Source organism: Gallus gallus, chromosome 20 (genome assembly GCF_016699485.2).
Source record: "Gallus gallus isolate bGalGal1 chromosome 20, bGalGal1.mat.broiler.GRCg7b, whole genome shotgun sequence".
Taxonomy (NCBI): Eukaryota; Metazoa; Chordata; class Aves; order Galliformes; family Phasianidae; genus Gallus; species Gallus gallus.
This window is the reverse complement of record NC_052551.1, coordinates 8376612-8401114: the sequence shown is the minus strand read 5'-3', so window position 1 is coordinate 8401114 and position 24503 is coordinate 8376612.

The following is a 24503-nucleotide window of genomic DNA, read 5'->3' as shown; positions in this document are numbered from 1 at the left end:
GGTAGAGAAATACAGGGAGGGGAGCCCAGCCCTGCCCAAGGGGAGGTCTGATAGACAGCCCATCACTGGGTGGGGTGTTGGCTTTTAAAGAGCATTTTCTTCCATCCCACCCTTTCTTTTAACACCATCTTACTGCCAAGGCACTCCCTAACACCAATGTGTGCTCTCAGCCCATTGCCGTTGCTGCCTCCTGGTTTCTCCAAGCAGAAAGCCAAATTCTGCACCAAAATGCAGTGTGTGAAAGCACAGTGATACTGCAGGCTGGTAGAAAGCTCAGCCCTAAGTGCTTGGGGAAAAAAAAAGTGGTTTGGATTAACCTAAGAGCACTCTGTGCATCCTGCTGCTCTGCATTAGGGTCATGGTGGGACCCAAGGGCACCTGGAAACCAAGGATGTGATGCTGAGCAGCCACTGCTGGTCACCACTTTGGGGCCAGATGGAGTGTTTCTTGCCCAGCAAGCTGGCCCTGGGAAATGGATGTGCTGGGTCCCATCCCAGTACATCAGATCCTCATTTCTCCTGGTTACAACAACCTTTTAATCAAATCCTGGGCGAGTGGCCCAGGTAGTGAGAGTGGGCTCTGCCCTGCCAAGAACACAGAGTCCCTTCCAGAGCTGGGGGACTTCTCCCATGCAGTTAAATCCAAAGCACACCAGGCTGCTACAGCTGGAAAAAAAAAAAAAAGAAAAGAAGAACAACTTTGAGCATTCATTCCCAAGGCGAAATTTTCCCCACCAGGCAGAAGCCTGCAGTTCCAGGTACCAGCTTCTGTTCATTACAGAAAGTAGCAGACAGCTGTCTGCTCGTCATTTAGTGGAAAGGGACTTTTCCTGCACCGCTGCCTTCGTGAAGGGAGTTCTGACGTCCCAGTAATTTGTAATAATTTGGTGGTCCCATGGGTTTCATCATGCAGAGAAGGTATCCCCTGGCTTCTCCAGCAGAAGTGCTGCGTCTGCCTTTTATCTGCTGATAGCCCCTGGAGAATCTTTTGCTTGATTCTTGATTAAAATCAGGGCTGCCTTATACTTTCCTTTTTCTTTCTTTTCCCCCCAGAAGAAAATTCTAGACAGCAAACACAGGAAGAAAAAAAAAAAAAAAGCTGGAATTGCCAACAGATAAGTACAATTTCACTTGACCCCTGAGCTCTATCAGTCATTCTTAACAATGGGATGTATTCTTATCTCAGCACACCACTTAACACCCATTAATGCTGCAGGGAGTTAGCCCAGCTCTTTAAGATACCCACATAAGGATTTATTTAAAACACTGAGATGAGGGGGATGACTGCAGCTGCAGCCTGAAGAGCAGAACTGCTCTGGTCTGCACAGCTTTAACTCGTTGGATTAAGGATCTGTAATAACAAAAATCACTTAGAGCAGATTTGCAGCTGGCTTCAGATGGCAAACTCCTCCCGTGCCCACTGGTACCAGACCCATTGCTGGGGGGGGGGAATCAGCATTGCTGCATTAAGGCAAAGAATTGGTGGTTTCAGCTCCTCGCTGAGCACTGCTTCACCCAGGGCTGTTGGCTGATGGGTACATTGGTTTGCATGAGATTCAATTTGGTGTCACTTCAAAGTTCCCTTGTTCAGGAGGCTTCAGAGGAAGGCTCTGGGATAGCTGAGAGACACCCACAGAATTTTTCAGCCATTTATGAGTTCGTTTTGTCACTACTGGGCAAAATTTCAGAGCTTCAGTGTGAGTTTGAAATGCTGACTTTAAGATAGAAACAACGCTTCTATAAAACAGAGCATTCTTCCCATAACTCTGGCTGTGATTCCCACCACCATTTGGGCAGACTGCTGGGGCGAAGAGTGATGTTGGTTGTGAAGCTTCAGTGCCCCTTAGGAAGTATTCCTGGACTGACAGCAGAATTTACTCATCCTTTAGCATGAGGGCAATGGCCAAAGAGTTGGCCTGTGCCACTGGGAGGGAAAAAGAAGCAGTGAGAATAAAACAGAATCGTTCTCCTTACTGATTCTACAGGAATAGGAGAGGCTAAAACTTGCAGAAATGGGCTCATCTCTGCTCTGCCTGCATCTGCCCTCAGTGAGTGTCACAGCCATGGGGCCCAGCCAAAATTTGGCACAACTGGTTTCCAGTCCCTCTCTGAACACTGACCCCCTTCATATTTCCAACCAGCCTTATGTTCCTCATGGATTTGGAATGAATGAAATGCCCGACTGCAGCAAAGCGTATTTTCTTTCTAAAACACTTTTAGGGCTGATCCATAACTGGTAGGGATAAAATAACCTATGGAATGAAACATGCTGAGGGTGCTGTGCAAACATTTAGGCAAGAAGCAGCTGGAAAACCTCTAATGAACAGCTGTGTGTAATGCTAACACATAACTCACTGCTGAGCAGCCAGAAGGGTCGAATCCACCTCTGCTCCTGACTGTATGACACCCAGGGATGCTCCGTGTGCATGGACAACAAAAGGGATGCGGCTGAGCCTTGAGGTGACCATCGAGCTTTCCCTGCCTGCCCACTCTGAAACAAGAAGGTTGATGCTCATCATTGTTTCCTGTGATTCAGCTTCTCCTGCCCTGGTTTAAGGACAGGTTGTTCACAGAGAGATTCAGCTGAGAGGAAAAACTGATCACCCTCAGCTGATGTCATCACTGCGAGGTACACCCAGGCACTCCCATCCCTCTCCACAGAGGAGAGCTTAATAGAATCCCACACACACTTTAAAGAATCCTGTTTTCCCCTTTACATTAAGATAATGGTGCACTGATACCATATTACAAAGCAATTCCCTTGGCTGGATCCATGGCACAATCATTATTAATATCAAGTGAGCTTGCAATGATTTATGCTATCACAGTGATTTTGCATCTTGTTTATTACCTTCTAGAGATCACTTTGCTGAGGTTTTTAAGGTGGCACAGAAACTACCAGGTGAACTGTGTCTTCTAAATCAACACAGCTTTTCTCTGCCTGCTAATAAAGCTCTCATATGTTTTGCAATGAGCAGATATTACTTAATGCTTAATTACTGTGGAGGGCCACAGACCAAGCATAGGAGAGTCAACAGCATTAATAAAACTCTTGGAGTCAAAATAAATCAGGAGGTGCAAGAAGGTGGGTGTGAAGGAATGGGACACGGTGTAGTGGGCATGGGTGATGGGCTGACAGTTGGATTTCATGATCTTAGTGGTCTTTTCTAACCTTCATGATTCTATGGTTCTAATACTATGTGAAGTATACACACCTCGAGGGGAATGGGGGCTCACAGTGGGGTTTTAGGTGTGCTGGTGGTGAGCATCCCACAGTCTGGGGGCAGAGCAGGGGTACAGCTTGGGTGCCATAGGCCCAACAGCTGCTTTTGGCCGGCAGAGCTGCTGCTAGCCCCAGCACCTTTTTGCATATCGTGCTTTGCGGTGATGCTTAACCAAGGCTGAATTACAGCAGAAGCTTTGAGGGTGATTTACCAAAACATGCTGAACTCACAGAAATCCAACAGTGGCAATAAATACTCGGCGTAATCTTAAAAGCAGGATGCTTAAACATGACCAACACTCAACAGAGAGCGTGCTCTAACTCTTGTCTGAAGCCCGCATTACCTCCACTTCTGAGCAGGTTTATTCTCCTTCCCTGGAGGATTTGCATATAAAATAGATCATTTCGGTGTTACTTCATAATACATTCTTATAATTGATACATTGTGTAAATAAAATGAAATATTAATAAAGATGCCTGATGTCTACCTCTGGCTTCAATTTTAATATTTACAGGGAGAGAAAAGGGGAAAAAAAAAGAAAGAAAAACCAAACCTCTTGAAATTGATGCTAACAAATTTCCCAACCAAGGCACCAAAGCAGTGTTAGTGCTCCAGGAGAAGGTGGCCACATGGCTGATAAATCATCCTTCTTGAGCCAACTCATTATTGTCTATAACGCTCATAAAACACCGCTCACAGAAGACCCTTGCTGATGAAATAAACCATCAATCTCCGCTGCATTACTATTCATTTTCCATGTGTGCTGAGAGCAAATGTCATTCAAGGCATTACGGTTCTCTCAAACTATATTAAAATACATAGTCTGATGTTATATCTTTTCGAGCCTCTCTGTTCATAAATTGTCACTGCTGATTGGAACATAAAACATATTTTATAACGCCATAAAGCCCCAGAAGATACAAGATCACTCATGTTTGTCTTTATGGCTCAATGTGTAGGACTTCGAGAAGCAAAAGCATTGTGTATTTCATAACACAAACGGCCAGGGCCCTGCAGAGAGGAAGTCTCAGGCATTTCCATAAAGCATGATCACTGTATTCCTTGATGGCTGAAACATTGCTGTGCACAGAACCCTGAACCCTTAACTTACAGACTGTAAACGGGTGAGTTTTCCTAATAAATCAGCTTTGTTTAGGAGCAGTGCTACCCCACCCAGTGCTTGGCTGTAAAAGTTATCTCCTGGTGTCAGTGTAATGATGACTTTTTTCCCTCCTCCATTTTTCTTTTCTTCCTGATGTGGCTGAGAAAATGTCCTTATCCTAGGGATAAGTGCCCTGAGAAATAGGTGAGATGTTTTGACACGTTAAGAAATCAGATCAGTGGCTTTGTGGCTCCATCAGACCTAACGTTTCTGGGTCTTCTTTGGGGTGCCATGTCTGTCACCCACCACCACACTGAGCTGCTTCCAAGGAACCTTCCATCACCAGGTCAACGATCTCAGTCCCACCCTGCCCTTAACTACACCAATGCTTCAATGCAAAAATGCTTTTCTACACACCTCACCGTGCTGAGATGCTCCAGTACTGCCCTGTGCTGCCAGGATCACAAATCAGCCAGTGCTGCACTTTCCGTTAACCAAAGGCCCTGAGGTTGGACCATTTGGCTGTTGGCCACGTAGGGTTTCCCTTCAGCCCCCTCGTATTTCAAGCAGTTACATCTCACCTGCAATTTCCTATGTCCTCCCCGTGCCCGTGAGACTTCCCACACATGTTTGCATGGGATCGATTCCTGCTGCTGTGCAGGTACGATGTCATTGTCATTCAGGGCCACCAGCATCTGACGTGATGCAGTGCTCCTAATGACAGCACTTAGTATTCACAGGGGCATTGCATGTGCTTCCCACAGACTTTCTGCTCGTGTTTAGCTTTAATTATTGGACATTTAGACTAATATGTTACTGGAAGTGGCTCCGGCTATATTTAGCATGGTGATTTTATATTTTGTTCTTCCCTGGCTTTCAGATGAAGGCAAAAGCCAGTGAAATTTGAAATCTATAAGGTTGCCAGCTTGGCTAACCACCATAGGAACCTGAAGTCTGCTCCAGTGACCACTGAAGCCCAAGAGGACTCTGAAGGAAGAAGGACACTGTGTCACAGGGGGAGGTGTCCACCCCAGAGCATGCAAGGGATTGCATTCAGGATGGGAAAAACAGAAAGACAACAAAAGCAGGCATGGAGGCCCAGGAGGATGTCTTTGTCCAATAGATTGATAAACCAAAGCTCCTAACAACTCCACAGAGACACTGAGATGAGAGCAGGGACGCAAACTGCTCCTGCTACTGGAAAAGCCTCTTCAGGTCCCCAGAATCTATCTTCACCTCAAATGCAGCATATCCATATGGTGCTTTACCTGGGCCACATTCCTCTGAGCATCTTCGGTGCCTGTGACCCAGCAAGCTCCGGCAAATGCCTTCATCCCACGGGCTGCCTGGCTAATGCCTCAGTGTTTGTGTGGTTTCCTCTCTGTAGAAAGCCTTGCAGTATTTCCATCCATTTAAAGGTCTATAAGAGGTCTCATCAAAGCCAGGTATAGTTTATATTGCAGATGGCTGCTGACATGATATAATCCACGCTAACAGGCAGGCTGTTAAAGGTCAGAGTCTCACTTCACTTCTATTAGCTTTGATGTTGGGAAGACGCTGAATTCTCTCTGCGTCTTTTTATTTTAGAGGGAGAAAAGACACTATTTACTTTATTTACTCAGGCTCTTCATCAACATAATTGGTGGCTTCTCTGGGATCGCCCCTTTGCTCTAAGAAGTGCTGTAAATCAGCTGTAGGAAGCCTGGTCTTTGAAAAATCCCCGAGCGGAAGAGGAGCGTGAGCCACAGTCTGCAGGATCGCATCCATGTCTGTGCCAGATGTGTGCAGCAGGCAGGCACAGCTGAAGCCTTTCTCATTCTGCAACCCTGTGCTGGCAAAACTAGAGGTGACAGGAACCGCAGCTTTCAGACACAAGCATGCCAGTGCCCTGGCTGCATTGGGGAGAGCTTTAGAAGATGCTGGAGCTCCAGTTCCAGGTGAGATCTTCGACTCCATTTGTTTCTTTCTTCCATAGCAGAGGAGCTGTTCCCAGCATCTGTGTGCCATGTTGCACACACGGCAGCCACCAGATAACTTGTGCTGCTCCACAGCCTCGGAGATGCCCGAGGGAGTGGGGATCAGTCCAGCCTGGCTGGGTGATGCACACTGGTGAATATTGCTTGGAGCAGCCCAAGGAAAGTGAAGCACAGTGTGTCAGGGCTTGCATTCTCAGTGCCCACACTGTATGCATCTTGCCCATCTCTCCATCATCACTGCATCCCACGTAGCAGAATGGGAGAGGCAGCACAAAGCCCTTTCTGCTCCTCTCAGCTTGACATATCCCTTAGACCTTGGCCAAGCCACCTACCCTCAGGGCTCCGGCACGCCATCGCTGGACCTGGGCTCTTTGATCTCAGCAATATTGAAGCTTTGCCTGAAGATGGCACTAAAGAATGGCTGGGACGAGCGGGCGGCAAGCCCCAGCACGGCTACACTTGCAGTGCGATTAATATAGCATCTCACAGCCAATAATCACAGCTCACATTGCCCATAAAATGCATGGCTGGACGCATGATGGCTGGGGATGTCTGGGGAGGGGACAGCAGAGGTCACTGTGTGCCTGGCACATGCTCCTGGGAGAGGGCTGACCCTCCTGTCCTGCAAAACTGGGGCTCACTGGGGTGAAACTGTCCTTGTGCTTTCCATGCTTGTGTGTTTCATCCCTGTTTTGGTGAAACTCCAGAAGTAGTTTTATTCTATCCATGTAAATGTGACTGAATGGCTTACAGGGCTTGGTTAAAGCACTGAACCGGCCATAAACATTGCTGTGTTGGGGCAGCTCTGTGGGACAGTTTTTCCTCCTCTTTCCTTCTTCTCCATCCCGTTTTGTAACTACATTTAAAAATAAATAAATAAATAAACACAACAGAAAGAAGCATCCAAACTGTCTGAGCTTTGCACACACATTGTGTCTCCCACCCGCAGCACAGACCCACAAACCACAGCTCGTGACAGCAAACTGCAAATCACACCTCCACATCACCCTGAAGCCCCAAAAGGCAAAATCCCAGGGCAACCACGCTCGCATTCCTAAAGCCACCTGGACAGGACCATCTTAAAAGCCCTTTCCTGTGGGTTTGCAGCAGGTTCCATGGGCAGTGCAGGCAAAATTCCCAATCCCTGCCCACTGGGTGCAGGCAGAGGCAGCATGCCTGGGCATAGGTGAGAGGAACTTGATGTTATCACATGCTGTCAGGGCAGGAATCCACACTGCAGTGCCATGCTGCAGCCTGAGCCTTTGTTTCCGGGGAGATAAAGGGTTGGTGAGGGTTTAAGGCTGAGGGAAGAGGATTCTGGTTTGAATCAGCACTGGGAGGAGAAGCCCTGAGCCCCAACATCCCTGCACTGCGGTGAAGGGCTTGAGAATAAGGAGGTACAATATCTGCCCACAGATATGTAGGGAGCCTTTCCCCTTCCTCTCACTGCTGCATGGCATACGTGCTGTGCCTTCCTCTCCAAACCACTCTGGACTTCTTCCTGTGCCAGCACATGCCCTGAAGAAGAGCATGAAATTGCTCCAGAGCTTTTTACACAAAATGGAACTGGAAACCATGCATGGAGCACAGTGTTAGTGAATTCAGCCCCCAGCTGATAGAGAAGGGTTCTCTCCTCTTTGACTGTAGCTTTACAGCTCCCTGCCCTTCTTTATGGGGCCTTCTGTGGGAACCAGGTGTTTCTGATGCACTGTAAGAAAAAAGGCAGTTTTACGACAGGAGTAATTGACTGTGATGGGGCTTAGCGTAGCTTCAAGCCCATGCACAGGGTCTGTCCAGTAGAAAGAGAATGTGAGGTATAGCAGAGTGCTTCCCACAGAGGATAAGATATGAAAGGAGAGGATCAGCTGCGATGCCAGAGATCCACGCAGCAGCACAGGGATCGTGCTGGGAGCTGAGCACAGAGTTCAGTGCTCCCAGCAGAGTTCAAGGTCCCCCAGGCAGGATCAGGATCGGACGATGTTGTCCCACGTGGCCACAAACCACACACGGCCCAACCTGTGCTCGGTGTGGTGCCTTATCCTCCCTGTCTGACCCATGGCCGAGTTATAAAGTTCACAACAAGCCTCTCTGGAGTTCAGCCACATGGCTTTCCAGAGCCATTTCTACAAGAGCTGTGGCCATCACAGCGCGCGCTGGGGCTGAATTCCAGCCTTTCCCTAAATCATGTCATCTGCCTGAGCATCCTTCACCAGCTTCCTAACATTTCCCATCCGTCTTGGCCATTGGGAACCCTTTGGATCTCCCTTTTGTTTACAATGAGTAATGGGCAGGAGTTAACAGAGGTTCCAGAGGGAAAGGTCAGCGCAGTTCACGCAGCATTAGGAAGACCCTCTCAGACCTTCTTTGATCTGCGGCAGATTGCAGCGGTCAATAAGGCAGCCCTGGAGCAGCGGCATCAGCCCGGAGCCTCTCCGAGCTCCTTGGAGGTGGCCCCATTCGTGCGAGCAGAGGGTTTATGGGCGGTGGGGCCGTGAGTCACCGGCCCCGTAACTGGCGGTGCCATGCACGGCCCCGGGCGGCCGCAGTCTCCTGGTGCCTATAATTGCTGACTGTTTGCTTCTGCCACGTCCATGGCAATACAGTAAAAGTTTACAAAGGGCTAGAGCTTAATTGTGAGCTTGTGAAAACACCGGGCTCCCCCTTCCCTGCGGTTCAAAGTCTGAAGTGTGCCCTGCCGATTTACGCGTTTATTTATTTTACTGCCGCGCCGTGCATGGGAGCCGTTTCACAGAGGTCATCATTCCAACAAAACGGGGTGAAAGCACCTAAGCCAGGGGGCACGGATGGAACTTTTGCTTTTGAACCTTTGGATGCGTTGGGTTGGTGCAGCCTACCCGAGCAGGGATGACTCACAGGGCAGCTCCACTGCTGCAGCTGCGTAGCAGAGCTGAGGGGCTCCATCTCCCTGAGATAGAAAGTCTGCAGCTGCAGTCACCATATGGATTTTTTTTTTTTCTCTGACATCCTTCCCACATAAACTTTGGGGTGAATTTAGCTAAAAGAGGAGAGCTTTAGGTTGGATGTAAGAAAGAAGTTTTTTTATGATGTGGGTGGTGAAGCACTGGCACGGGTTGCCCAGAGAGGTGATGGGTGCCCCCCGTTCCTGGAGACACTCGTGGTCAGGATGGATGGGGCTTTGAGCACTGATGGAGCTGTGGTGTCCCTGCTGATTGCAGGGAGTTGGACCAGACGACCTTCAAGGGTCCCTTCCTACTCAAACAAGTCAATGATTCTTTGATTCTATGAATTTGTGAATATGAATTCTATGAACTTCAGAATAATGCTGTGCGTGGATGTTCCTTTCATACTCCCGATGATCTTTTCCTCATCTATCCCACAAGCAAGACCAGGCAAATCTAAAAAGATGCTGTAATACAGGTGCTTCTTTACAACTGGTGCAGAGAAGTCACATGAGTTCACCCAGCAGGAGCAGACCTGGCCCCTTTCATCGAAACTCCAGTGCTACAGTTAAGATTTTGCCCCCAGCATATGCACCAGGATGGCAATGGAAATCCCCTACCACTTCCTCTTCCTCCCTCTCTCTCTGCATGCCCCTGCCTTTCCCTCCATGCTCACCTTTCCTCTGCTCCCCTGTCCACACACAAACACCCAGCCCCAATCTTCAGCCTCAGTTGCTTTCACTGCCCTGGGGTTCGTAGGGTCACAACATCAGTAAGGTTGGAAATGATCTTTAAGATCATTAAGACCAACAGTTGACTCATCACCACCACGCCCACTAAACCACATCTCTGAGTTCCTTCTCTACACCTCACTCTTCTCCCACCTGCCATGCTGGAGGACCATCTCCTTCTCTGTTTTCTCTAATTCCCAGCTCAGCTCTTGCCTCTAACAGCAGGATGCATGTAGGAGATTTTCTTTTTTTTAACAAATAAGCCATCCAAATGAACATTCTCAGTTCTGTACGTGTCTCCTGCTTGCTCCCCAGCAGGTTTCCAGACTAGGGTAGGAGGAGAGAAATCAAAAGAAACCAGATGCTCCAGGGATTGATTATTCCTGCACGATCCTAAGGATAAATAAAGTGTTTGGAAAGTTTTTAAAATACATTGAGATGCTGGAATCCCATTTATGAAAAGCAGAGGAGAGGAGTGGATGGGTTCAGGCATCTCAGCTGTGAGGAAGTGGTATCAAGCTGAGTTTCCATGGAGAAGAATGTCTGGTGGGCGCCCACCACCCTTGGGCTGTAACATATCAACGGGTGCCTCCAACAGATTGTTTTAGGGACTGATCCAAGGCCGGAGCAAACAGAAGCTCTTGCATTTCCTACAGAGTCCCATCCAGAAGCCAGCCTCCATCTACCCCATGCTCAGCTGGGCAGAAACACCATCAACAGGGGCTTCCCCTGGAGCCAGCGCACAGCCCCAACCTCTCCCCAGGGTGCACTGCCCGACCCAAGGACATGGGGCTGCTGCAGGAGATAAGCACTGGAAAGGTTCATAAGCCAGGGAGGCTGGCGTGTATGTGGTCATAAGACTAATCTAGTAGCGAAAATACAGTAGGGTGACAAGGTAAATATTTCAAGTAGTGTTTCCATTAGCTTTAAATTCCCTTTTCAGATCTCCATTGTTGGGGTTTTTTTTTTTTCTCTTGTACTCCAAATAATTGTTGCTTTTCAGAGAGTTTTCAGTTCTTATCTCAATTCAAAATGTTAAACTCCTTGAGTCAACTGATTCTAATATTTTCGAGTGTTGTTTCAGTGATTTATCAGAGCAATAAGGGCTGCAATGAGGTGTTATTTGTAAAAGTTTGTTTGAAGCACTTAAAGGGAAAAAAGGCATTGCTGAAAACATGAATGAGATTATTTGTTGAAAAAAATGCATGCAGGGTAAAGGAGCTGGAGTGAAAGAGTGCCATTTTTCTGAAGCAGTTTGACATTAAAAAGCTCTGAAATGAATAACCTCAGTGCCCCAAAATAGTATTCCTGCAAATCTCCCCGTGCTGTTAACAAGCGTTACCGTTTCTATTACTTATATTAAGCTGTACTAAATGTGTTCCTGCCCTCAGCACCTTCATTCATATGAACCCTTTTCATTTATATGAACCCTTTTCTTGTACTGTCACTTAATGATATATTTTCAATTGAAAATTGAAATATTTATTGCACTCACATTAAAAATACATATTTAAATAATCTCTGTCTGATCTTAATGAGAAGATGCTCTGCGTTCACTCATGTCTCTCCTCCTGCCTTCTTCGTGCAGGTTTGTAATGCCTTCACGCTTCCTCACCCTCCCCTGCAGAAGTTCCTTTTCCCTGTTGCACTTCTGCAGGTACAACTGCCAGGAAGGAGATATTGCTGTTATTTGTTTACAGGGTGCCTATCACGTTTACAGCCCAGGACCAGAGGTTCTCCCGTGGCTCAGCTCTGAAATGCACGGCTTATTTTTAGTGCAAAACTCCTATATGATTTGATAAAAGAGATATTTCTGATGTGCAATATTTGCCTTTCATACCCACGATAGATCTTATGACACTGCCCCAAGTCATGCAGCAAGTGCTGGTTTCATTTTTCCTTTCCCCTACTCCAGGAGCTGTTGTGTGGTTCCCTCACAGGACGTTGCAGAACTGGTTCTATTTTCCAAAACACACTGCAATGCACAATGAGAAGCTCCTGCCCTGCTCAGAAGTGATGCTTGTCCTGCCAGATTGAGGCACAGCTCCACGCCTGGTCGAGGGCAGGGCAAGGCTCTGCTAATGCTCAGGGTGCTTCTGCTCCTTGGCTGCACGCAGGGCTGTGCATCCTGCAAGCATTTACCCCTGTGCACCTTGCAGCCTGCGCCTATTGATGTGCTGAAGGCTCAACAAAACGAAGTGTTGGATCACACACTTAGCACCAGCTTTTAGGGGGATTTCTGGCTCCTTGCCCATCTGGGATAAGCTGCACTTTTAGAACCTGCTCTTGTAATGTCCCGGAGCAGTGCAGAGCACCGCAGTGCCCAACCCTGGGCTGAGTGCCACTGCTCCCAGTGTCTGTATTTTTCTTTACCCGAGCTGATCCAATCTGGGAACAAAAACAGAGGGAAACAGATGGCCCATTGTGAGTGCTGCTCCTGCCCTGTGCTCCAGCACAGGCTCCAGAGAGCCCGGCGCTGGGGCCAGCTATTGCTACTAATTTTCCATGTGTTAAATGCATGCACTAAGAGGAAGCCAGAGCAGGACAGCATCTCAGCAACCTCTGCGTCAGGGTAGTTTTCCTGATAGCTCTGATGAAATTTTGGGGAAAAAAAAAAGATCCCTGGGGCTCCCAGAGCCAGGTACCTTTTTGTTGGCTGTGTTAACTGCTGAGTGATGCTCTGACAGTATGAAAACTCTGAGTGTGATGCGTTATTCAGCATGGTGTATTACTGGGTATATTATCTGGCATCCCCGGGTTATACCTAGCACTGAAAAAGGAAACTTTCACCCTTGCAAAAATCAAGAGATCTGGCATCCCCTGTCCATAATTCTTATCGTTCCATCCAAATCCAACTCTACCAAAACCAAGGCAGAGAGTTTTCTGTTCCAGCACAGTGGGGTGTGGGATGGCTCCCAAGGAGCACCAGGCTCATGCAGCTGGCAGGGCCTTGCCCCGCTCCCATTCCCCAGGCTTTCCGCCTGCCTTAGAAGTGAAAGCAGAAGGCTGACCCCAAGCATGATGAATTCCTGCTGAGCTTTTTCCCATTAACTTCAGTAAGGGCTTAAGCCGGTGGCTTTCAGAAGCTGGGTGGCTGGTGGGGATTTTTGATGGAGGCAGGGGAGAGAAGACAGGGTGTTAACATGTTTTTCTGATTAATTATAGTGTTCTCAAGAGTAAGTGAATAATAGTACTGGTCAGAGCCAGGCATCACACGGGTCTCAGCCTTGCAGGGTAAATGGTGTCTGAATTGTGAGTAATGTTGACCTGGCAGAGGCCAGATAAGATACGGATTTTTCACATCCAGCACTGGACAGAATCCCACCTATTGATAACTAAATGCACCAAAATATAGCTGCGTTCAGCACAGCAATCCTCCTCACCCTCTGGAACAACACTCAGCCGTGCCAGGTAGCAGAAGGGCACAATTTAAGCTCCAGGAACTAAGAAGCATTGGTGCTGACTGAAAATCACAAAGTAGAGGGAACGATGGCACTGCCTCTATCCCACTGTCATTGGTGGCTCTACCATGTGCCGTGTCGGCACCTTTCCCCTACAGCTCCCACATTTACCAGTTTCAAAGCCAACTCACTGCCCTCTGTTGTTGCTGCCCCAAACTACTAAAAATTCCTCTTTTTTTTTTTTCCCCTCAAAAGATAACAATCTGCATAAAGTCATGTAAGCTTGTTCTTCAGCATCTTGAAAACACAGAGATACCCTCTTGCTATGAAGGTCCTCAGCAGGAATGTAACAGAGTGAATAATTTGCCTTTCTCATGTTTATTCTGGTGCATTCAAAGCTTTTCATTTTACTCCTAACTGGATCCATTTTTTTCTATTATTGTCCTCCTCAGATGCTTCTCAATGGAAAATGTTCACAACTGCCTATTAATGAGAACTGCTTTGGAGAAGGGTTGACTTTCTGACACCGGTTTAAAAAAAATCTTCTGTATACTTCAGCTTTCCTTCAGAATATAAATACCATCCTGCAGCCAAGTGTGGGAATGAGGGGTAATTTTGTTCTTATTCCAGGTTTTCTCACCTATTTAACAAAAAGTTAAACATATCATGGCATACTCTTGAATCTCCAGTATCCTTTGCAAGATTAAAAGATGGAAACATTGGTTTGTCCTTTCTGATGGCAACAGCAGATATGCTGGAAAATGAGTCATGTTTAACTACCCTTTGCATTAACGTGTTAAGATTGATGCTAACTTATTTGGTCTGATTTTAAAAGAGGTTGATATTTGTCCTAAGGAGCAACCTGATGGAGCTGGAGGGGCCCCTGCTCATTGCGGGGGGGGTTGGACCAGGTGGTCTTTAAATGTCCCTTCCAACTCAAATGATCCAGATTCCGTAATTCTATTCCAACCTTAAATATCTCAGTAAATCACTTCTTCTCACAAGATGCCACAGTGAGACGTTTCTTATGGAAACACAAAACTGACCCAAAAGATTCCATAGTCACGGAGCTGAGCTCTGCAGATGCTGTGGTGCTGCTGAGTGTTGCATCCCCACCCATCCCGTATCCAGCTGCCCCAGAGCCGAGAGTTACAGCAGCTTCCCTGCTGCATTAACAGCTGTCACTGCTTGGTGTTGGATGAATGGGGCAGGTCACATCTCTCCGTTTTGTTTGAGACTTTGCAAAGTCAGGAAGGCTGTGTCTATTTAACATTAAATATTATCTCCAGCAAACATGGCTTAGAAGATACTTTAAAAAATGCAGAGGCTTTCCAGCCCAGGACAGCAGCGATACGTGGACCCACATCAAATGCTTCTTTTATGAATCACGAAAGAGATGCTGCCTTGCTTATGAGCATGTGTAAACTGGGAGTCGTGACTTAAAGCAGCATTTGACCTCCTTGAATTCCCTGCTGCATGCATCCTGGCATGCCTCATTGAAGATGCCCGTGTTCTGTGCTTTTCCTTGTCACTGAGAGATATGGCATACAGACAGAACGATCATATTGGCCTCTAAAGGAAAATATTTAACCCAGAGATGTCAATGGAATATAGAAATGATGGTTAAAATCCCAGAAGCCTGCCTTGTTTTTGTCTTTCTCCTTTCATCTAGCACTTTGGGTCATGCCATCACTTATATGCTTCAGCCCAAACAGGCAATTGCTGAGTTAAGAACCTGGAGTTCAAAGTGAACCATAAACCTTAGTCTATAAGATAAATCATACAAATTACTTTACAGAAATAAATAGAACATTTGGGAGAGAGGTTATCTTCTTGCCTTCAGTTTACATCTCTAATGACTGTAAGTTCACAAATGCATTCTGTCAAGAATATAAACATTGCTTTTATTATACCAAAGACAGATATTTATGATGAACTTTTACAGTATGACCAGCTAGCTTAGAGGAAAACCCTGGAATTTGGGCAAGAATGCAGAAACTCTGTGAAGATTATTATTAAATCTGTGGACACCTTCTTAAGTGCAGTGGATGCTATTGGGAAACCTCACCACTGCGGTTCAACTGCACAGATTGGTGTTGGAAACTGAATGATGGGACTGAGCTTTGCTGATTTTTTCTTGTATGAGTGCTGCCATGCAGAAATAGTGTTTCCACACAAACAGTCATGTGGTGTCTTTTTAAAACTCAACTTTCCTGCAGCTCCTGATGAAGATGTTATTTTAATCTTGTACAGGGCTGAAGTCCTCACTTCCCTGCCCCTTCTTCCCTTTTTTTCTGAGGCATGTTATAATTGGAAGAGGAGAAAGTGATTCGATTAATAAAAAGACTTGTTGAATCTGGATGGTAGAGAGGTCAGTGAGATACAGGACCAAGCCCAAAAAGAGCTTGATTTCAGGATCCCAGCATGGAAATGAGTCCCAGTCCAAAGGCTCTGGCCCTCTGGCCCAGAGGGTGATGACATGGAGCAGCTGACCAGAGAGGGGGACACAGCCCTGAGCTGCTGGAGTTCAGGGAGATCACTCTCAGATAGTGGGTTTGGGTAACCCTGTGTGGTGCCAGGGGTTGGACTCCATGACCACTGTGGGTCCCTTCCAACTTGGGATATGCTGTGATTCTGTGATTTTTTATAGGAACTGCTCTGCCCAGACAGTGCCTTAGTACATGATGGTCACCAAAGAAGCAAATCCTTTTCGCCATTGCTCTTTGAAAGGTTCCATGGCAGAGCAGGGGTAGGGTCTGGCTGGCTGAGGCTCCCTGCAGTCTGGGCTGGATGGGTCAGGAGGTGCTCCTGGCGCCTCGGGAAGCAGTGACACTGAAAGCTTCCACTGCCAGATGGACTCAGGATGCTGCTGGTAAAAGGAATGATGAGATCTGGGTCTGAAAGGATAAGGAGAAAACACTGCCGGGCCCCAGAGGCAGCTCTAGAAGCAGACAAGCAGGGTTTGGGCTCTGCTCCATCTCCTCCCATTCCTCCTTCCAACGCCAGTCCCTATGAGCCAAAGCTAAGGTTAATTAGCAAAGCAAATGTGGGCACGTTTCCATTCTCAGTGCTTGGGCTGCTTTACATACACCCATGGGTATTTCTCATCCAGATCTGCATCTCTCAGTAGCCCTCTTCTCTCCCTGTGGTTTGGAGCAGGCCCTCACCAAAAGCATTATGCAATGCGTGTCGCTGGGCAACATGTGTTCCACAATTGCAACAGTCATGAATAAGGTATGAGAAATTGGACATGATATTGCATTTCCTGTTCATGCATCTGTTGGATAAGCTGTTTGGAGCCCGCCGCGTCAGCCGGGGATTGTTTCTTTCCTACATCATGGCAGTGTCTGCTGTGTTGGACTATGTTACGTCTGGTGATGGAATGAGGCAAATAAAAAAGGGGCACATTGAAGGCAGAAGCATTTAAGTCTGGGCACTTCTGTGAGCATATGTGTGACACATTCATAGGCTGGTTTGTCGGAGACAGGGATGCAAAACCCGTGCCCCCAGCCATGTTGAGCAAATCAAAGGGTGGAAGAGAGAAGGAATTCCACAGTGCGTGCAAATCTTGCCCAAATGTTGCTGTTGTGTTGTTTCCCTTCCTGGCAGTGGGGATATCTGCCATACAGACCCGATCAGCACAGGGTCACATACCCAGTGAGCCCCTTGGCTCCCAGCATGGGCTGTGCGTTGAGTTTGGTGAGGGCATCCTCCATGCAACATGAGCAAACTCATCATGGGTCGGGAGGGCTGAGGGCTTCTCACCCTGATACAGAATGGGCACAGGTGGGTCTTGGGCCAAGGAATGAGCAGGGATGCAAAAAGGCACTCCTTCCTGGATGGAGGGATGGTGCTGAACTGCCTCCCAGTGATGCAGCAGAGGTATTGTGATAAACTGATGGTATCTGCAGCTCGAGTGGATATGGGTTTCTGGAGAAAGTCCGGTGATTTTCTGCTCCATTTGACATCTCCCACACAGACTACATCCCTTCTTCCAAAGAGAAGCGATATTTTCCTTCTCTTCCCTTTTTCTTTTTCTTTTTTTCCAAGGGAGACTCAGGAGATGGGATAGGAAATAATAGAAAGAAACAAAAAAAATCAATAAAAATTATTTTTGTCTTGAATAAAGAGGAAATTCTGAGGGAAAAGAAAAAAAAAAAGGTTATTTAATGTGAAAACTGCATGGGAAAAGAAACAGAACAACCCATTTCATTTCATCAGAGACATTTTGCAGAACCACCTGTGACTCCCAGCATCCTGGCTCCTGTGCCACCTGCTCAGAACATGGGTGTGCAGGCACAGCGGGGTTCAGTCCTCATCTCCATCCCCAACATCACCCTTTGTGGACAGCTTTCCTGGAAAGAAGTCTTAACCTTATATGAATACTGGGCTTGGATTAATATTTCAATGTAAGTGGTATCCTGACCACTCTACTGGAAGCATCAATAAGCTGCATCTCTTGCCCATGGGTCAGCAATCCCTGCTCTTCAGGCACATCCCAAGCACGTTTCCTTGCAGCCCCTTCTTTCTATTGCACAAAAGCCATCCTCTCAAGGGCCCTTTCCAGAGTGGTGCATTCATTATGGCTTGCACTAAAATTAGTGCATCTTAATATGGGCTTTTTCATAATCATATAAGAACGACGTACCCACATTAACACAATGAAAGCTCCTTGAAGCCATTTACCATGCACAGGTACACCAGGATTAGGCCAGTCATAATAAACAGCGATTAGGCATGAAACTGAACCAAGGGAATTGTTTTAAGACAATGATTTATACATGAAGTAGTACCCAAAAATATCTCCCAAGCACATTACCTGAATGATAAACGAAAACAGAGCCTCAAGTAATAATAACAATGTAAAACAATTTGTGAAGCCTTTTCTAAGCAGCACCCTGGTTAGATTCCAAAGAAAATACATGCAAAAAATATTCAAAATCCCATGCGGTACATTGACTTTGGCCAGCTCCCAGCTCCTGGGTATAAAGCTTTCTCCCAGTGTTTTGCAAGTAAAACAAGGTCTTTGAATGGGGGCCTGAACCTGCAGGCTGCTGAGCACTTCCTCACTGATCCCAGTGTCTGTGGGACATGGCTTAGTGGTGGGGAGGGGCTGACAGTTGGACCTGATGACCTCAGTGGTCTTTTCCAACCTTAATGATCCTATGATTCTTTATCTATGGTGAGCAGGACAGACTAATGCTGAGCTCTCACACAGGCCAACTAATGCTGAGCTCTTACACAGGCCAACAAATATTTATCCAATAATGAAACCAACAAAGCAAACGCGCACAAAAATGCAACTTTCAGCATCCAGCCCTGCGTTGTGCAATGCCTTTATGTTGCTTTATTGTTTTCTTAACAGAAAGTAGCAGACCTTCAGACACTTCAGCCCCTGCTGGAAACTGCTCTCCCCAGGGTTGGTGGGAGCTGCTGGAAGCACTCCTTTGCCTCTGAGCACAGAGCAGGATTGGGCTCTGAGCCCTTAATCCCCGCGGTGAGGAGTGGAGCGCTGCACACAAGATATAGCAACAAAACAGATTTAGTTCAAGGTTAGTCTCAAGAACCCTTATCTGATCACTGACAGTAATTTATCACGCAGAACCCATCATTAGTGTCAAGCTGTTTTATTACCCACTAACTTAACACTGTTTTACCAAGAGTCAAGTGTGATGTCACTCATGTTAAAGTAATTTACAGCTAATAGATATGAGGTAGGAGTCGATGCTGAGTTCCTTTCATACTCGGAGTGAGCTACTTTCATTTTGCCCAGTAAGCAAATGAGAGCAGAAGGGTAATAACAACAGGGAACCATCCACATGCCTTTGTGCCCATGCACAAACAGGGGATCTTGAGAGCTCCCCCAGCATCTTCATACACAAGAGCTCACCTGCAGACACGAGTTCTGATATCACAGAGCTTAAAGGGCCAGGAAGATTTAAGACACGGTAGCAAATTTAGTTTTGCAGGACTGGAAATGTGTGATGCTTTGGTCACGTGGAGGTTTGGCACATGAGCAGAAGGGAATCCCTGATGGGAGTCCCACCGTGTGCCACAAAACCTGACATAGAATCACAGAGTCATGGAATCACAGAACCACAAAGGCTGGAAAAGACCTCTAAGATCCCCAAATCCAACCCCACCCCACCATGCCCTCTGACTGCATCCCTCAGTGCCACACCTCCCCTCTTCTTGAAAAATTCTGATGTTCTGAATTCTGATGGGAAAGGGGACATTTGGGATGACCTGTTGCTCCCCTTTCAGCAGGGTCAGCCTTCAGGGTGTGAGTTGCCTCCATCTGAACATGGAGAGGAGTTACATCCACCTCAATAACAACGTTGGTTACAAGAAGTGGTGATGGTACGAACATTGTTTTCCTTCTCTGCTTTCCAGCCAATGCTGCTCAGTCCCGAGGTCAGCCCCAGTGCAGGCTGTGTTTATAAGAGAGTGCATTTCCCATTTCCAAGCACTTGCCATCTCCTCTAATGAATCCTCCTCTGACGTCTCCAGGATCCATATTCTTAGCCTGTGGGACTTTCAGAGATAATCCTGACTAATGTGTATATATTCAGAGAGGTTTATTGTGGAGAACTGTACGGTTGGGATAAGGGAAAGGGCATCCTATATCAGTTCACCTCTCCAATTTTATATTCATTAAAGAGCATTTTAAATCACTGCATCTGCTATCATTTCCCCTGGAAGTTCCCAAACTCTTGGTTATTTGCATGAAGACTTCAAATGGTCCAGGAGCTGTGACCCTGAAGACATTGTAAAAAAAAAAAACAGCCAGAGGAGGTCTCTTAGGATTAAATTTTAACTGTTGTTGGGGTCTCAGGTAAATATCTTGCTCTGAAAACACACCTGGACTGTAAATCATTGCAGCATCACTTTTGTCAGCCCTGTCAATAACTGTCCTGGCCTGCAAATTCTGTTTGATCAAACAGCCCTTGGAAACACACACGTTCAGGGGTGACCTCAGCTTCAACCCATGGTGCCCATTGTATGCAGATCAGCTACAGCCCTGGAGGGAGGACCCAAATTTGGCTGTGGAAAGGGCCCGGTTGACCAGTTGTGGGGCTGGAGGTTTGGAAACACTGGGCAATGGCTAAACTCTGTCTAGAATTGGCCTGCGTGCAGGCAGATGAGATATACACATCATTTTCTTCCCGTCTATGGGGAACCAAATAAAGACTTGCCAGGACTTCTGCTTCTGCATATCTCAGCTTGCTTCAAGTCATTCCAGTGGCTCCTCATAACACATGGCTTTGCTCAGTGTGTTTCTGGGCAGTCTCAGGAGTGAGCAGGAGATTGCAAGTGGCCCAGTGCCCAGTACTCCCCCGTGCACCACTATGAACACGGGACCAACAGGGTTTCCACTGTGCGGGGAAAAAGCAGTTGGGCAGCACCAGCTATGGCCCAGATTTTGCCTTGACTTTATATTTGCAAGTCTAGAGAGGTAGGAAAAACCTCTTTCTTCCTTCTCACCGACTCCAGAGCGCTAAAACACAGAAGCAGTTGTCCAGATACTGCAAGAGGTGCTTCGCTTCTGCTCTGTCTGTAATGGCCACCTCTCCCTCCCCACACCACCTTCCCAACTAATTGGAGCCATGTTTCCATGCCAAAGTGGATGAAAAATGCTGGCAGCGAGGGCTGAGAGGTTGCTCAGAGGGTGAAAAATGAGGGTAGGGGAGGTCAGGGATGCAGCCGGAGAGGCGGAGAGAAGTGGAGAGGGGATTTGAGGGAGGTGGAGGAGAAGGGTTGCTGGCCAAAACCACGGCAGGTCGGCTGTGGTAGAGAAGTTGTGAAAAGAAAGAACAGCCTGCAAACTGTGGTGAGTGAAGGCAGAAAAAAACACTGGACGTGGGGGTATTAAAATCAAGCATGGCAAAGCAATGCAGCGAACATTAAGTTTAGTTCTACTAGATAGGAAAGGCTGAACCGTTCATTCGTCACATCCTTTCAGTGCCTTGTTTATGAGAAGCCATTGTGCCATTTCTTCCTCCAGGAAGATTATTTTGAAGCACATAAAACAGCCGAAGAGAAAGGTGCAAAAACAAAATTAGCCCCAAATGCCAACAGTGCTCCAAATTCATCCCTGGGGCATCTTCATTAACTTCAGTGGAAGATTTCTGCAGACTTGAATTCAGATCTGCATTCGTAAGTGCACATCTGTTCTATGCCAATGTTTTGAGTCAACAACGGCACACCAAAACTGCAGTGGGAAAAATAAATGCTTCTAATTACAGATACAACATTAAGTGGACAATGAGCATTAATATTGCAGTTGATTTTGGACTGCAAAGCAATGTAAAACTCACAAGCAAAATAAGGGGGAAGCATGCTTTAGGACCAAGGTGCCTTCTGGTCTTTCAGAATCCAATTTCTATAGAATTCTGATTAAGAAAAGACTTTTGCACCTCCTCAGACCGTGGAAGAGGGCAGCATCTTCAGTACAGCCAGGTTCTCAGTGGCTGGATTACCCAAAGACTTCATAAATTGTCATTTCTTTTTAAAGTCCAAAATTCCTCATCCCCATCCACTCTGTACACATATATACAAAGGTTAAACACTGGGGATCTGGAGTCAGAGTGGTCCTAAAAGCCCAAGAGGTTTCTTGCACTGAGATGTAGGTTCCTCCTGGCCTGAAGCTGTGTGCAGAAGTGGACCCACTGCCCTCCAAACCCTTCCCCATATCCCGGTGAGCAAAGAAGCTGTGAGCAAAGGACCAGAGATGATCTCCAGATGCCACAGGAGCCGTGAAGATGGCAACACCAGCACAGCCCTACTGCTGGGGGACTCTCTGAAGCTGTGTCTGCTCTCTGGCAGCTGTGGAAGAGATGTCTCCAAAATGCTTATGAGAACACCGGTACTCACATCAGAGTCTGAAGTTTTAGGGGAAAAAGCAGCCAGCATCACGGGACTTGAGGTGAAAAAGTGAGCTCATATCCCAGAGGTGTCCAACTGGGAGAAGACCACTCATCTATGGGAACTCTCTAAACAAATCTCCTATAGTCTTGGGCACCGGCATCCTATTTCCCAACATTTAGCAGTCGCACAGCAGTCCCAATTTCCCTGCACAGCACAGGAAGACCCATTGCACTCTCTCCCAGCCACGCCACACCAACCAGGTTACATCACGACTTTGGTCGCCGAAGCTCCTCGCTCCCTTCCCTCCCCCACCCCAGGAACAATGGCTAACTGTTCTTTTTCCATCTATAAATTTGTCTGAGTTAACAGTTCCCAAGATCTGGCAGCAAGCAGGAGCTGGGAGTGAGCTGAGAGATAGGAGAGTGACAGTCTGAAATGAAACACAGAGCTGCTGGGCCTGCAGCCGTCAGACAGGAGCCTGGCTCCCTCCCTTAAAGATTAGCGAGACTCCTTCGCCGGAGCCCTCCGCATTCCCCAAAATCCTAGCAACAAAGTGCTGTCTCTCAGCCGCCAATGAATCATGTGAATTTAACCTTTCACCTGGCCACAGGGAGGTTAATATACCAAAATAGCCCTTTTTTTTTTCCTCCCCCCCCCCCCCCCCTTTTTTTTTCTTTCCCCATTAAGTGCCTGTGCTGTGAAGTGGGGAGCGCAGTGCAAACCCCGCACAGCTGGGAAGGCTCTGGAGGTGGTTTGGTGTTGGAGGTTTTGCTCGCTGCTCCTCTGCTAACGGCCATCACCGGTTTATTCAGAGAAACTCTTTCCATTTTCACGGTATGAAAAATGTTATGCAGTGTGGATCCAGGTTGGTTGGATCCTCACCCCCGCCATGGTGCTGAGCCCCTGCTGGGAACTGGGCTGAACGGCCTTGTCCCATGGGCTGGGGTAAAGTGGAAACCCAGAGAGAACCCTGCCTCTGATAACTCCGGGATGCTCCATTTGCCTATCTACAAACAAGGAGGTGGTGTGAGCCCTCCTGTGCTGCTCCCAGCAGTGGGCTTTGCAACCCCAGCCCACAGCTCTGCCCTCATCTGCTGTGGGATTCCAACACTTTGTATTAAATTTTCCATAAAGGAAAATGCATTTTAAACAACTGAGGCCAAAATCACACAAGCAAAGGCCACGAGTAGGAAGCTCGTGCCTATGTACCCATCTTTAGGGGCACAAATTGTCGTCTGCATTTGGTTTGCTCTAAATATTGAAGGAGGTGGGGTGATTTCTGTGGCTGCTGTTGACTTGAGAGTGGCTGGAGGAGCAGCTGAGGCTGCAGCATCCCCATGTTCGGGGCTGTTAAGAGGACAGCAGCCAACATCAGCTCTATGGGACTGCCTTTATTTTTCATGCCAGTTAAATTCTTATGGGCTAAGGAACAAAACAGGATTGAAGCTGAGAGTAAGAAGGGGAAAGATTTAAAATACCTCCCCCTCCCAACTAATGCCCCCCTTCCTGAGAGCCACTGCCACATGCATATAACAGGAGATAAATATTTTTTGGCAGAGCCTACTGTTTGTTTAACCCCTTTGAGCCCCAGCCCTCTGGCACCCCTCACTCCTGCAGGCACAACCCCCCTGTTCCTGCTTGCCTGGGCTGGGGCAGCTCACCCTTTGCCCACAGCCCCTCGCTGGCCTTGGAGACAGGAGAGGAAGGGACTCAGGACACAGTGGGCAGGAGAGATGTGGATGGAGCAGGGGATGGGGACCACAGATGCTGATCTAGGGGGGAATAGACCCTACCGGTCCCTTCCCAGAGGTCTCTCCTTTTCTTAGCTCACCTGAGCCGGGGGAAGCAGCCTCTGGGGAGTTCGTCCTCCCCCCGGAGCCATTCGTTTGGCAGATGGGTGTGGAACCAGAAAGCCCGTTGCTGCCCGTGGGGGCTGCGTGGGCCAAACACTCGATGGGTCCCCCTTCGCAGCTGGGCGGAGGGCCGCGAGCCGCCTCTGAGCCCCGGGGGAGGATGCTGCGACCCGGGAGAGGCGTGGGGAGGAGGTGAGCGTATTTAATTAATTGCCACCCTCCCGATGGAACGAGAGGGACTCGGGATTCCCCGCTCAGGGTGCGCCTCGCCTCTCGCCTGCCGGGAGCAGCAGGACTGGGTACGTTCCTACCCTCCCCTCTCCACTTCCCATTTCTTTTTTTCTTTTTTTTTTCTCCCTTTTTCTTCTTTTGTCGTTGGAGGGGGCTAAGGGCCCCCCCTCGGGACCTCGCAGCGCGCTCCCGTGCGT